We start from the raw sequence: 14,988 nt of genomic DNA, 5'->3' as shown, positions 1-14,988 counted from the left end.
AGAAAGAGAGAGAGAGCAGGGTACTGTAAAGGAAACTATATAAGCACCAAACTAAATTGCCAAAGAAAAAAAGACAATTTCAAAATGAGAACTTGTGTCTGTGCATAATCAGTTATCTTTAATTCTATCAAGTTAAAGGGAACCTGGGCAAAAGAAAATGTGGGGCTCTCAGACTATCCATTCTCTAGGCTAGAAATCATCTAATTAGCTTTCTGATGAATTAAATTTGAGCTGAAAATAATTACATAAATTACTTCTGTAGTAAAATAATTCAGAATTCATTTATTTGAAATAATGTACACTTGGACTTGTCACATTGCTGGTTTTCTCACTTAGACATTCATTTATCATCACAGCTAAAAAATCATTTATTAAAAATTATTTAAATGCATAAAAATGATCCATGTCACCAAGGTATTCATTTTCCTCTCACCTTTTTTACAAACACCTACTATATTTCAGACATTGCCAGGTACAGTGAATTAAAGATGACTAAGAAACAATTCTTGTTTTCAAGAAATTCACAATTTAGTAAGGTAGATAGATATAAATAAATATACCAGCTACAGAATAATATACAAAAGACAGTGAGTCATTAAATGGAACAATTACTGTCTATCATGTCCCACATTCTAATATTCATAAAATAGAATAAAAAAACATGTTCATGATACATGAATTCATGGGAGGAGACATTTTATCTGGATTGGTTTGGAAATGATGAATGAGGATGTATATGTTTTAGGTAAGTTCATGTTTAAGAGTTGCACTTGTCCAAGTGAAATAAGAGTAAGAGAGGAGAGTAAGAGAGTGAGTACTGATGTCCTCAAGCAATACACATTCAGCTGTATGTAGAAGCTGAAAAGAGAAACTAGATATATAGGTTTAGGTTAGAATAACGCCCTGAGGGTAAAGAGGCAGAAAGGGTATGAGAATTGAAATTATTGGCAAGACACTTGTTCTACTCCATAGATTACAGTGTTCTCTATATTTAAACACCATAGATCATGGAGTCTAAGCAAGGTAAGGAAGAAAGTGAAGGTGACAAATAGCTGAGGAATTGGAAGAGAATGAAGCAATCATTGAAATATATAACTTTTTATGAGGCTAACAAGTATGGTAGGGTGATGGAGTAAAAGCTGGAATGATAAGTTGTGGTTTCAGGTAAATTCTTGGAGTTTGATATTTCAAAGGAGGAGACTTTCAAATCATCACAAAGTTAAGCACATATGAAAGTCAAAGGAGTTACAGAAATTGAAGAACTCTGAGGGGCAAGAGCATTGAGTCATCCATTTGCAGTTGAAAGTAAGGAGGAACATGGTGGAGAAGAAGACAGTGGGCCAACTGTGTCATCAGTGCAAGAATGCTCACTACACACAGCAGCTCAATTGTTAGGACTCCCCCCAGAATTGAATTGGTGGATATCTTCTCTTGCCTGGGGGAGAATGTAAAGATAACAAAGAGAATGATTTCTAGGAGGCCCAGTTTTATCATGATCCCAGCTGTTCCTGTCAGAAGGATCTAATGTCTCTAAATGGGCATCAAGCAGAGATAATTTACATCTCAACGCAAGCACAGGGATTAGCAACACAATTTAAGGGTCTGTATACTTTATTGTGTTAATTTCCTCCTTAAAAAGAATTTTGTGTCTGGCTGCGTCTAATTAGAAGGATGTGGGGTAACAGAAAGCTTAACTGTTCTGGGGCTCAGAAAGTCTTTATTGGCCCAGTTCTATATCCTGGATTAGTTGCCTTGTACACAAGTCACTTAATATCTCTTACCTTCACTCCAGCAAGAAGAGCATTTGGGAGCTAATATGAGATAGAAAGAAATACACTGTGCTCAAGAAACTAAGAGAAAACCACTGAAGTTGGAGAAACCGATGAGGAGAAGCTGCACCTCCGAGGGGGATGAAGACAATCAAATGAATAATGGATAGAAACTGTATTTGTACTAATGCTCTCCCTATCCCTTGCCCCCACCCCCCGAGAGGCCCCCGTATGTGATATTCCCCTCCCTGTTTCCATGTGTTCTCATTGCTCAACTCCCACTTATGAGTGAGAACATGCAGTGTTTGGTTTTCTGTTCCTGTGTTAGGACAAATACCTACTGCATGTGATGGGTTGATGGGTGCAGCAAACCACCATGGCATATGTATATCTATGTAACTAACATGCACGTTCTGCACATGTATCCCAGAACTTGAAATAACTTCAAAGTTGATTTCAAACTAAACTACAAGGCTACAGTAACCAAAACAGCATGGTACTGGTACCAAAACAGATATATAGACCAATGGAACAGAACAGAGGCCTCAGAATGATGAATGAGGATGTATATGTTTTAGGTAAGTTCATGTTTAAGAGTTGCACTTGTCCAAGTGAAATAAGAGTAAGAGAGGAGAGTAAGAGAGTGAGTACTGATGTCCTCAAGCAATACACATTCAGCTGTATGTAGAAGCTGAAAAGAGAAACTAGATATATAGGTTTAGGTTAGAATAACGCCCTGAGGGTAAAGAGGCAGAAAGGGTATGAGAATTGAAATTATTGGCAAGACACTTGTTCTACTCCATAGATTACAGTGTTCTCTATATTTAAACACCATAGATCATGGTGTTTATCACATATATAAAACCATCTGATCTTTGACAAACCTGACAAAAACAAGAAATGGCGAAAGGATTTCCTATTTAATAAATGGTGCTTGGAAAACTGGTTAGCCATATGTAGAAAGCTGAAACTGGATCCCTTCCTTATACCTGATACAAAAATTAACTCAGGATGGATTAAAGACTTAAATGTAAGACCTAAAACCATAAAAACCCTAGAAGAAAACCTAGGCAATACCATTCAGGACATAGGCATGGGCAAAGACTTCATGACTAAAACACAAAAAGCAATGACAACAAAAGCCGAAATAGACAAATGGGATCTAATTAAACTAAAGAGCTTCTGCACAGCAAAAGAAATTATCAGCAGAGTGAACAGGCAACCTACAGAATGGGAGAAAATTTTTGCAATCTATCCATCTGAAAAAGGGCTAATATGAATCTACAAAGAACTTAAACAAATTTACAAGAAAAAATCAAACAACCCCATCAAAAATTGGTCAAAGGATATGAACAGACACTTCCCAAAAAAATACATTTGTGCAGCCAACAGACATGAAAAAATGCTCATCATCACTGGTCATTAGAGAAATGCAAATCAAAACCACAATGAGATACCATCTCACGCCAGTTAGAAGGGCAATCATTAAAAAGTCAGGAAACAACAGATGCTGGAGAGGATATGGAAAAATAGGAATGCTTTTACACTGTTGGTGGGAGTATAAATTAGTTCAACCATTGTGGAAGACACTGTGGCGATTCCTCAAGGATCTAGAACTAGAAATACCATTTGACCCAGCAATCTCATTACTGGGTATATACACAAAGGATTATAAATCATGCTACTATAAAGACACATGCACACATATGTTTATTGCAGCACTATTCACAAGAGCAAAGACTTGGAACCAACCCAAATGTCCATCAATAATAGACTGGATAAAGAAAATGTGGCACATATACACCATGAAATACTATGCAGCCACAAAAAAGGATGAGTTCATGTCCTTTGAAGAGACATGGGTGAAGCTGGAAACCATCATTCTCAGCAAACTATCGCAAGTACAGAAAACCAAACATGGCATGTTTTCACTCATAAGTGGGAGTTGAACAATGAGAACACATGGACACAGGGAGGGGAACATCACACACCAGGGCCTGTTGTGGGGTGGAGGGCTGGAGGAGGGATAGCATTAGGAGAAATACCTAATGTAAATGACGATTTGATGGGTGCAGCAAACCAACATGACACATGTATACCTATGTAACAAACCTGCACATTGTGCACATGTACCCCAGAACTTAAAAGTATAATTAAAAAAAGATAATAAATTAACACAATTATTTTTCCAATTGAAAAAAATAAAAATAAATTGCATTTGTACCAGGACACCCTGCCAGATATTATCATTGTAGTTTTTCTCTGGGAATCAAGGTGCTGAGAGTCACTTTAGATTTCTGTATCATTCAGGATACAGCCAGGAAAACACTAACCACTCTAAGACTTTCAAAAAGATGGATGTGGTTACACAGCTTCCTGAGTTCAGATTCCTTAGAAAGGACAGCGTGAGACAAGGATTTGTGTGCACGTGACTTTCTTTAGGAAGAGCTTGTGGAGGAGGACTAAAGCAGGATAGGGAAAAGAGCAAAGCAAAGATGTGGTTTAAGCAAACCCCAGTCCTTCGCCTGATCCACAGGGGGAGGAATCTGGAACATAAAACATGTCACAAAATCATCCCCTCCTTGACAAAATGAAGTTGACATTTTATAACCTTTATCATAATTGGCTGCACCTGCTCTGTGAGCTCCTGCCCAGCAAGTCTTAACAAAGGGACAGTTTTGAGGCCTTAGCAATCAAAGCTTATAGCAGGGTAATAAGTGCACCAACCCACTAGGAAGATCTAGACAGAAACTAGAGTACCTCCTGAAACAGCTGATGGGAGAACAGAGAAGCTCAAGAGGGAAAGGTGAGGCCACTCAGAGTTTGGCAATAGCAGGAAGTAGCTATCATTCTGAGGCCTGGCAAGACCAGCAGAACAGGTGGTACTACAAGAGCCCAGAAGCCAGGCCAACCTGTGGGATTGAGACATGGCAGGCACTTACCTGGGTGGCTGGAACCCACAAGAAGAGGTGCTTTTTTGCAGAAATTAGAACTGTGGAAGAGATGCTGCTGAAAATGCCATGAAAATGGGGGGTGGGAGGAAAAAAATATATATGACTGCCATCTTTCCATCCCCTAACCCTCATCTTGCCTCCTATTGGATAAACCTACTAGTGAGCACAAGAGCCTCTGGAAGACACTTTTCCATCACTCAGAGCAGAGTAGGGGAAGCTTGGGGAACAGATCTCAGGGCCAACAGAAAGTTAAGTGAGTGCCCACTAGAGGAACTGAGGGCAGCTCCTACTAGAAAGGTCAACCTGTAACTCCACTGTCTGAAGCTAGAGAATTCAGATAAATCAGACTGTCTGCATGTAGTGACTCAGAATCAGGGGAAGAAAAGCTGATTAGGACGCCGAGTCTCTGAAGTGACAGCTCCCCAAATCAAGTCCAATTCTTAGCTTGCTGGACAGTTTGCAATCCCAACAGTTGCTATGTATAGGGAGTAGATCTTGTTCACATTTTAAAATATACAATGTACAGTTCTTATTAATGCCTGATGGGCATTCTGAGGATATATAGTTGTCTCCTCTAACTCTTTACCTTTTCTACTTTCTAAAGAAGTAAAATTCTGTTTACAGCTGTCAACCAAAAAGTATCTGAGACAGGTCTCAATCAATTTAGAAGTTTGTTTTGCCAACGTTAAGGACAATGCCTGGGAGGAAACAAACAAACACAGAATCATAGAAACAGTCTGTGGTCTGTGCCTTTCTCCAAAGATGATTTTGAGGGCTTTAATATTTAAAGGGGAAAAGCAGGCTGGGAAAAAAGGGTTAACAGGAGGGTATGGATATATTACTAAATCTACATTGCAAGAGAAAAGGAGCAGGTAGAGTAATAGTCATGTATTCCTCTGACACTCAGTAAATTAGTGCTCTGTAGAAGATAAGGTGAACCTAGAGCAGCTACCCGTGGAGATTTTTTAACCTTTTATCTGAAGCTATCCGCTTAGGAACAAAAGGAAAGGCAGCTTCTTGCATGACTCAGCTTTCAGCTTAATATTTTTTCCTTTTGGCACAGTGAATTGGGGTCCCAAGCTTTTAATTTTCCTTTCACACAGCAAATTGTGAGTGGGGGGGTGGGACTAATAATATTCAATCATCTTCAGGAATAAGAAATTTGACAATGCCACTCTTGCCCTTGAAAACCTGCATCAGCAACACAACTTTGGCAACAGCGTTAGATTAGATGATTCCTAGGAAATGGAAACCAAAATGACAGCTGAGTAAAAAAATTATGAAAAGTAAAATAGACCACAGACTACACAGGTTTTTGGAAACAAAATAATTTACCATTTTTATCTTTCATTCCCCATTTAAAATTGATTTCTGTATTTAAATCTACTGATTTGTATTTTTTATTGATCCCATTGACTCTTATCACATAAATATATATATATATATAACATTTTCTCTCCAAAGTGGCTATAAAAATGTGCACTGTGTGACAATCTGCAAGATACTCATCTAGAAGAAATGATCTATGGAAATTTTGATGAAATGCTTTATTCCAATCCCATGCTTGGCTGGTGGTATTTTACAGGTTCATTTGCAAGTAGGTTCATTTTTTTAAACTTGCTTTTCAAGGTGGTGATGAGAAATTGGTAATTTATAACTTCATAATACCATACTCAGGTACTTCGTTGTCTTGGGATTCACATATCTTAATTGAATTTAGAACATCACCATTTGAGCCTCAAAAAGTATTTGCAAGTAGATATTTCTTTTCCTATAATGAGGATTAAAGGATCTGGGGCAGAAAGTTCTGATCAATTCAGGAGGTACTGCTTGTCCCCCAGAGGAGCCTGCAAAGATCAAATCCATGTTTTTATATGAGAACTTTTTGAAGTGCTTGAAGCAACTGCTAAAGTGTCTGGAATATCTGGTGGTTTAAATGGTCTTTTCTGGGAAATGTTAAACATTAACTTTCTGAAAATGCATGATTAGAGAAGGAATAGAATGAATTCACATACAAGAGTGGTATGAAGGGTAGTGTGTTTGGCCATTCTTGTATTGTTTTAAAAAATGCCCGAGACTGGGCAGATCACGAGGTCAGGAGATCGAGACCATCCTGGCTAACATGGTGAAACTCCGTCTCTACTAAAAATACAAAAAATTAGCCAGGCGTGGTGGCACACGCCTGTAGTCCCAGCTACTTGGGAGGCTGAGGCAGGAAAATTGCTTGAACCCGGGAGGCAGAGGTTGCAGTGAGCCAAGATCATGCCACTGCACTCCAGCCTGGGCAACAGAGCAAGACTCCATCTGAAAAAAAAACAAAATGCCTGAGACTGGATAATTTATAAGAAAAGAGGTTTAATTGGCCAATGGCTCTGCAGGCTGTCCAGGATACACAGTATTGGCATCTGCTTCTAGGGAGACCTTAGGAAGCTTTTACTCAGGGAAGAAGGTGAAGCGAGAATAGGTATCTTACATGGCAGAGCAGGAGCAAGAGAGAGAAAGTAGCGGGGAGGTGCCACACACATTTAAACGACCAGATCTCCTGAGAACTCACTCACCATTGCAAAGACAGCACCAAGCCATGAGGGTCTGCCCCATGATCCAAATACCTCCCACCTGGTCCCACCTCCAGCACTGGGGATTACAATTCAACATGAGATTTGGGCAGGGCAAATATCCAAACTATATCAGGTAGCAAGTAATTCACATATAGGGAGAAACATAGTGTGTTTTTTTATTTTTCCACTTTACAAACTCCTCTTTCATAATAATGTTTTGTCATGGTGGGAAATTACAAGAAAGAGTACTGGAAAAGTAGAGGAAGAATATTGGGAAGGGAAAGTATGGTTATGTTTTAAATAGATCAGAAAGGGTGATTTTGCCTCTCCTTCCAATGCTACCAGTCTGCCTTCTATGATGTAGGCAGTAGACTCCCCAGCAGAAAGTAGTGTCTTGAGGTCATCTAGTCTATCTCCCGTCCTTTAAGCAAAATTATGCCAGATACAAGAAAAAACATAGGAAACAGGAAAAAATCCATAAAATATCACATGAACTATAATGAAAAGCTCTCCCTGCTGCCATGTCAATTCTCATCATCACAAAAGCGCCAAGTAGATAGTTTGATATCTACAAGTGAGTAAAGACAATTAATCTGGCAACTTTCATGGTGACCATCTCAGTAAGATGGAGACATGGGGAGATTTTTCTAAAAGAGACTCTAGATCCTGTGGCTTTTGTCCACTTTTCTCTGAGGTGTCATCTCTCACTCTAGCCTCTAAGGTCCATCATCTTCATCAGCCACACATACATATTGGGCACCTAGCTTGTGGGACATACATCATACTATACTATGAGGGATGCCTAAGGGAGAGGAAATGGCCTCTGATGTCCAGGAGCTACTGATCTCACTAGCTCTGTCTGTTCCTCTCCTTTTCTACCCTTCACTGATTCTAGCATTCTGGAAGATTCAGCACACATGCTCCTTTCCATGAGTTCTCTAATCACAATGGTTTCCTTTCTGAATGTCTCTTACTTTCTGGAATCAGGAATTACAAAAAAAAGGGGGGAGGGGGTGTCACCAGAGGCTGGAGTGGCTAAGAAATACTTCTGAAATAAGAAGATATAAAGGTTGAGCCTAAAAGAACCAGCCATAGTGGGACAAATGTGGAGAGGTAGGAAGGACCATCTAGTGAAGAAGATGACACATGAAAGGTCCAGAGGTATGGAATCAGAAATGCTGAATGTGTTCTGCTTAAGCCATTGCGGAAAAAAAGTTTGTATAGTGCCAAGACCAGCTTGGTCATGGAGACCCTAACCCAGAGGCACTAGACGAATTAAAGACATACACACAGAAATACAGCGTGTGGAGTGGGAAATCAGGGGTCTCACAGCCTTCAGAGCTGAGAGCCTTGAACAGAGATTTACCCACATATTTATTGACAGCAAATCAGTGATAAGCATTGTGTCTATAGATTATAGATTTACTAAAAGTATTCCTTACGGGTAACAAAGGGATGGGCCGAAATAAAGGAATGGGCTCTGGCTAGTTATCTGCAGCAGGAGCATGTCCTTAAGGCACAGATAGCTCATGCTATTGTCTGTGGTTTAGGAATGCCTTTAAGCGGTTTTCCACCCTGGGTGGGCCAGGTGTTGCTTGCCCTCATTCTGGTAAACCCACAACCTTCAACGTGGGCATCATGGCCATCACAAACATGTCACAGGGCTGCAGAGATTTTGTTTATGGCCAGTTTTGGGGCCAGTTTATGGCCAGATTTTGGGGGCCTGTTCCCAACAGTATAGAAAATAGTGATTGCATAGATCAGTGCAATCGGACTTTAGTGCTGTCCAACAGAAATGTAATGCAAGCCAAATATGTAATTTCAAATTTTCTAGCAGACATATTTAAAAAGTAAAAAGAAATAGGTGACATTCATTTTAGTAATGTATTGTTTGAACTACCCGATATATTATCTTAATATGTAATTAAATATTATTCATGTGATTTTTACATTCTAGTTTTGTGTGAGGTCTTTGAAATCCAGTGTGTACTTTACATTACAGCACATTTCCATTTGGACTAGCCACATTTGAAGTTTTCAATAGCCACACGTAACTAGTGGCTATCATATTGGGCAGCACAACTTTGAAGTACACGAGAATCACCTGGAGAGCTTGTTAAAACACAGATTGCTGGGCCCCACCCCCAGAGTTTCTTAAGAGTTAGTAAATCTGGGGTGGGGTTCAATAATTTGCATTTCTAACAAGTTCCCAGGTGATGCAGATGACGGTTGGGAACTATACTTTGGGAACCACTGGTATAGAAAAGTAGCTCTCAAGCCTGGCTGTGTGTGTTAGAAATACCTGAGGAGTTAAAAGCAAGGAAAAATTTTCTAATCTCCTGGCCCTACCCTGGGCCACTTAAACCAAAAACTTTAGAGGTGGGGCCTTGGCCTTGCTACTTTTTAAAAGTTGTCCAGGAGATTTTTACCAGCCAGATCAGAGAACCACAGAGGTAGGAAAAGAAAAAACTAGAAAGATGCTTTAATAGAAAATGGAAGTCTAAGTTTAAAAAAAAAAAACCTAAATTTTGTAGGTAATTTTTAAACAGGGCAGTGATATAAGATGAAAGCAATATTTTGACTTGCTTGAGTTGTTTGCCCTGGTGAAATAATAACCTACAGCAGGAAATGGTTAGAGAAAGGTTTAAAATCATTCAAGTGCTTGAAGAAATGAAGTGGGGCAATGGAAGGAGGGGGAAATGAGAGAGTTACTCTCAGTCCAATTACATGACTATTCTACAAAGTGATGGAATAAAGGGGATGAACTATGTTCCAGTGGGCAAACTGTGCTATTTGTTTAGTTCAGCATAGAGCCATAAAATACTGACCACAAATGGAAATGCCTAAAAAGGCCCTGTAAGAAAGGTAGCAGAAAAGGAGTGAGGAGGGAAAGCACTAAAAATGGAGTTAGATGCACACATTGTGTGAACAATGGAGGTTATATTTGATTCAATTTGTTAGGCCTGATCTCAAGGGGGGCAGTCCTCTCCTGTTATTTGTCCCCTATTTGTGTCCACTCCTCTTGCTCCTAAACTTTTTCATTTTTTTTTTTTAGACCAGACGTGGTCCTCTCTTCAAGACTCCCGGTATCTAGGAAGTAGAATCTCCTTGTCTGAGCCTCTGGTTTCAGGTTGAAACTCTGGGGAAATAAGTTCTCAAATATGCATTAAGTCAGCTAAAACTGTGAACAAAGCCAACAAAGGTCAGCTGTTCATGGAGAAACAGTCCCAGTTCTGGGATGACTAAAAATAGAGATATGTGTGGGTGGCTGACAAGTGTAAGTTCATAAGGAAAATGAAGATTTCAAGACATTTAACCACATTATCTATCAAACGCCATAGGCATATACTCTGTAAGAGCAGAGATGAATTGCTGCCAACATGTCACATAATTTAGGTCACATAAAAATAATAGAGAAAAGCCACAATAATAAATAAAACTCCTGGGCCAGGCGCGGTGGCTCACGCTTGTAATCCCAGCACTTTGGGAGGCCGAGGCGGGCAGATCACAAGGTCAGGAGATCAAGACCATCCTGGCTAACACGGTGAAACCCCATCTCTACTAAAAATACAAAAAATTAGCCGGGCATGGTGGCGGGTGCCTGTAATCCCAGCTATTCGGGAGGCTGAGGCAGGAGAATGGCGTGAACCCGGGAGGTGGAGCTTGCAGGGAGCCGTGATCGCGCCACTGCACTCCAGCCTGGGCGACAGAGCGAGACTCCATCTCAAAAATAAATAAATAATAAAATAAATAAATAAAACTCCTGGTAGCATAGGTTCTCTCCACACCACCTCATATATGGAATTGAACTCACTATGCCAACAGTAACCAACAGAAAATAGCTGAAGTGGTAACTGCAGGTATCAGTCAACACATATTTAAAACGTTATTTCATGTCACTGTCATTTATACCCATCTTTTCTCCTTGTTTCAGGCTAATTCCATTCAATGTAAGAGTTTGGACAGCCTCCAAAGCCCGTTAATGTTAATAAGAACATTGATAAGATTCTTAAGAAGTTTTTAGACTAAGCTGTCGTTACCTTTACTAAATCCTAGATTCCTTATTCTCCATCTGATATTTTCTTTCTGTTCCCTTGACATCTCTTTTTACTCACCTATAGTCTTAAAACATTCCCAGTCAGCCCATTAACAAATTGCCAAACCGGATTGGCAATTAAATTGCATCCTTGAGCCTAAATTTTGATTCTGAAGAGTCTTCTTTCTTTTTACAACATGCCCCCTGAAATTGCTGGCTCAAATCTTGCTCTGGGTCAGAGATCCTTTTTTCCCAAAATAATTGCACTCCCAGATCCACAATCAACAGGCTACAGAATGTCATCTTCCTTGTCTAGGAAATCTCCATGCTGTATTGTTGTTTATCCATAAATTCACGATCACTTTTGATTTCTTGGGAAGGGAATTATTTTTGAAACTAGACTACCTCGGTTAAACATTCTGGATCTTACTAATCTCCATAGTTTTCATTTGCTCTTATTTAAGAGTCCTCCATCTAGTTCTACATGTCCTACTAATAACAACAACAACAAAAAAAACTACTTCTCTACTCACTACACTTCTGACACCAAATGTGTTTTTCCACACCAGCAACCAATTCTCCAACTCTTTGGACACCAAATGCATGTCCTATAATTTAATTCAACTGAAACTAACTACCTGGAGTTACGGCAGACCCCACAGTTTATGGGTTCAATCATACAAGACTGCCCCCCTCCACTTCAGATGCCAATTGCAAGTAGTGTGCCATCAAATTACTTACACCTCTGTCTGATTTGGCTATAAATTGGGAGTTCCTGTGATCCTCCCCTCATACTTGATAATTTGTCATAATGGCTCACAGAACTCAGGGAAATCGTTTACTTACATATACTAGTTTATGATAAGAGATATTATAAGGATTCAAACAAATGTCTAGATGAAGAGGCACATAGGGTGAGGTCCAAAAGAGTCCTGAGAATAGGAGCTTCTGTCCCACGGAGTTGGGGCCCACCACCCTCCCAGCATGTGGATGAATTCATCAACCTCAGAGCTCTCTAAACTTCATTGTTTAGGGTTTCTATTGAAGTTCCGTTTATCATGCCTCTTTTAGAAACATGATTGATTAAATCATTGGCTATTGATGATTGGCTCAATTTTCATCCTCTTTTCACTCCCTGGAGGTCAGGAGTAGGGCTGAAAGTTATAACTCTCTAATCATGCTGTGATCTTTCTGGTGACCAGCCTCCAATCTGAAGTTATCCAGGGGTCCCTGCCACCAGTAATCTCATTAGCATACAAAAAATACTCTTACCACTCAGGAGATTTCAAGGATCTTCGAAGCTCTCCTGTCAGGAACCAGGGACTAAGACCAAATATTGTAACAAAAAAATGCTTCTAGCACCCCTTTTGCTCAGAAAATTACAAGGATTTTAGTAGCTGTGTCAGGAGCCTGAGACAGTCTAGATAGATAGATAGATAGATAGATAGATAGATAGATAGATAGATAGACAGATAGATAGATAGATATAGATATATATAGTTTTGATGGCAATTGAAAACAGTCAATTGCTGTATTATAAAAAGAAAATTATGATCCTTCCTTAATGACTGAATCTCAGATTAAATCAAGAGACCATGAAATACTAATTTTCATTGTCACTCTAAACTTTCCAAAGGAAAGTTAAAAGTTATTTAGATTTAAAACTTAAAATACACAATTGATTAATGAGTTCACTATTTTTAATGATGCTAATATTAATGGTTCATCAAACCTTTTCAAGGCAGAAATGATTCAAAACATTTACCTTGTGAAATTAATGAAACTAAAGGGATTAAAAAAAAAACATTTCTTGGAACTGTGAATAGGACAGGAGTCAGCATCTGCTCTAAGGACTTCTTCAGATGTTCAAGCCTCGCTATCACTCAAATCAGTCTTAGGGTCTTTGCACAGTGAAACTCAGCAAATATTTCCCAAAACAAGGTGAGCCTTATTGGATTTATTCAAGCTGCTGTGCTTTGCAAGCTTGGAAAATGCATTCATCAGAGCTTGGATTTCTAAAGAATTGCTCCTGCTGTTACACTGAGTAGGCGTTGGAACATTCATTCTGGGTAAACTTCTTTACAATGTAATCTGTTGGAAAATAGCTACAGCAGATACAATACCCCAACTCTCATTTAATTAATATTTTTTGGAGGCTCCTAAGACTTCTTGCGTGGTTCAGCGCTCATGAATATTAAACATAAAGGATAAAAATCTTACAAGTAATCGCTGCCCTGTAAATGCTTCACTTGGTTAAGCAATTTTTTTGAATTTATCAGCTAATTCTCAACTGGATCTTAACTCTTTTCAAATGAACTAGCTCCCTACTTGGATCTCATGCAGATCACAGCTTGTTTGGGAACCTATGCAGCAAAATTAAGCTTTATAAATATCACTTCACAATATGGTGCTCTCAGAAAGACCTTAACTTATACTGCAGTGTGGAGTGGAGCCTAGGGGGCTTTGGTGGAACCACACTGGTAAATTATCCTTCAAATTTGGGCTGGTCTAAAAAAAAGGAAACAAACTATTAGAGCAATTTTGATTCAAAGTCTGGAGACCTGTTACAGAGGAAAACTCTACATCAGAAGCCTAACTCAAACATTTAACATTTAAGACTCTAAACACAAAGGAAAATTATAAAGAACATCTTGTTAATTTTCAAATAATTTCAACAATTCTACGATGAAGAATCTATTGTATAAATAATGGATAAAAAATATGTCAGCATACAGTATAATTTTATCTTACTAGGATTCATGTCAGCTGTTTTTGGTTGTGTACTTCAATCTACCCAAGAGCCACACTAAGTATTAACCTTCAGTCATTGAGTAACTGATTTTTATTACTAGTCTTGAAAGCAAGATCTGTATATTATTTCTTTTTTTTATTGTTGGTTATCTATCCAAATGTCTAGCACACAGTAGATTTTTAGTAAACATTTGTTGTAAAGAACTGAACTTCAGCAAATGGGTATAGAAGACACTATATGATCTACAGAGAATTAGCTGAGGTTTATAAGCAATATTCCCAATGCCATGACCTCTAAGTTGGCTTGTGGGCCTTCAATGCTTGCATAAGCTATTTGGGCAGGAGCTAAATCTAAGTATGAAAAAAAAACCTCAAGCTGGGCCTGTCTGCTGACTATTAAGAAATAATAAGTTATTCATAGAACTGAGGAAACAAAAAGCAAGCTACGTGCAATATATTAGTTAGTACTACTAAACAATTTTATGTGAACTTCTAATAGATTTTGACCATCCAAGCATTACCAAATGGCCTAAAATGTAAACCTCTGCATTATAGTCTTCTTTTTTCATCTGCGCCCTTAGAAACTCACTGGTATTATTTATTTAAATTGACACTGAGGGGTTTTTTAAATTTAAAATATAATAAATAGTCAATGTAAAAAATTTAGAAAATATAGGAATCTGTGAAAAAAATCTAAATCATTTTTACTCTTCTAGTCAAGCAAAATATTAACATTTTAGTTATCATCTTCCAATATATTTTAATACATAGAAACCACAACCCTCACAGACAAAATCAGAACTCCTCTGTGGAAGCCTTCTCATACAGATCTCACTAAGGGTTCAACATTATATATGAATGAACAGACAAAAACATATAGAGAAAAGAATGCAAAGACACATATATGTCAAAAGTACTTG

The sequence above is a fragment of the Pongo abelii genome, chromosome 2 (genome assembly GCF_028885655.2).
Source record: "Pongo abelii isolate AG06213 chromosome 2, NHGRI_mPonAbe1-v2.0_pri, whole genome shotgun sequence".
Taxonomy (NCBI): Eukaryota; Metazoa; Chordata; class Mammalia; order Primates; family Hominidae; genus Pongo; species Pongo abelii.
The sequence above is the reverse complement of the archived record's forward strand: the minus strand, read 5'-3'. Positions refer to the sequence as shown.